The sequence below is a fragment of the Meriones unguiculatus genome, chromosome X, assembly GCF_030254825.1.
Source record: "Meriones unguiculatus strain TT.TT164.6M chromosome X, Bangor_MerUng_6.1, whole genome shotgun sequence".
Lineage (NCBI taxonomy): Eukaryota > Metazoa > Chordata > Mammalia > Rodentia > Muridae > Meriones > Meriones unguiculatus.
Window position 1 is genome coordinate 30,509,892 of NC_083369.1, and position 1,294 is coordinate 30,511,185.

Sequence of the window (1,294 nt, forward strand, 5' to 3'; positions counted from 1 at the left end):
TAGTGGATGCCTACTAGGCAGTGCTGAAATCTTCTGTGTAGAGGCTTCCTTCTTGGTCTGATATGTTCTTTCGCTCAAGGTGCGGGTGCAGCGGACAACTTCTGTGGGAATGGGAGTAGGCGTCTACATCTGGTCCTGATCTCTGCATAGGGATGGAGCTGGGGAGCAGGAGGCAACTTCCTCCTGTATACTTGACCTCAGCCACAGGACAGGGTGGGGCCTGGGTGTGGCCTTTGCAGGCTGTAGAGGCTCTTTCTTGTCTGAAGTGCTTGCTTTATACTGCTCTTCCTCCACCTCCTCATCTTTTAAGGGCTCACTGCTCCAATTGATATTGCCTCCTGGTGTATCAGATAGTGGTTCAGTTTGCTCATCTCCCTGTAGAACACATCTCTCAAGTTGGAAATATTTTGGAAGACAGTCACATAACAGCCAATACGATAGTAACAAAGAACAGGCAGTTCCTCCAGAAACTCCCTATTCAGTTCATCAAACACAACTTGGGCCTTGCTGAAGTCTTTTACTGCCTTGGCAGTCTTGGCCTCATCTTTCTTCTTAGCATTCTGCATTGCCTCCAGGGGTGTCGGGCACTGTCATAGTCTACAAGTTTCCAATTCTCTCCTTCATTTCAATGAACTTGACCACATAGTTTTCCATGGTCCACAAAGCCTGGTCAGTCATTTTCTCTTCATAGTCTTCCGAAAGAAGATCATTGTTCCCCACGGTGGCCTTCAGTTCCTCTTGCCTATCCCAGTCCCCGCTTTAGTCCTCCTGAAGGGTATCTGACACTCTCTTTGAACTTTCATGCATCACTCCTCTGACTGCACTAAGAAAGTTCTTCAGAACTTTGGATAGCTCATATCCTTCCGCCTGTTGTTGGTAGAAGTTAATGGCACTCTGTTCAAATAGCTCATCTTCAGTTCCTACAGTTTTCCACATTTCTGCAGAACCCTCTCTTGCCCCCTGCTGAACTTCTTCTGTACCCATCTGGTGAAGAAGCCAATGGTTCCCCTGGCCTTGTCCTCTGTCATCCTGCCAGCTGTGGGGATGCTGCCTGGACCTCTAGTTTCTCAGACATAATAGTTTTAAAGCTATTTTCTTACACATAGATACTCACAGTATATTAATAATCATGCTATATAACTAAAACGTATAAGTTATAAAAGGAAACCCATAAGATGAAATTGTCATAGTAAAAATGAATTCAAAATATAAAAAATATGCACTCTTTAACAGATTTATTAACACACACTAGAAAACTGTACCATAATTTCAACAATTTTAAAGTAGTGCATAT

The 1,294-nt window shown here is 43.9% G+C and overlaps 1 pseudogene; it reads right to left on the reverse strand.

The window, feature by feature from the left end:
• Positions 1-305: 305 nt before the first annotated feature.
• Positions 306-1,028, reverse strand: LOC110541950 (bridging integrator 2-like; annotated as a pseudogene).
• Positions 1,029-1,294: the final 266 nt, after the last annotated feature.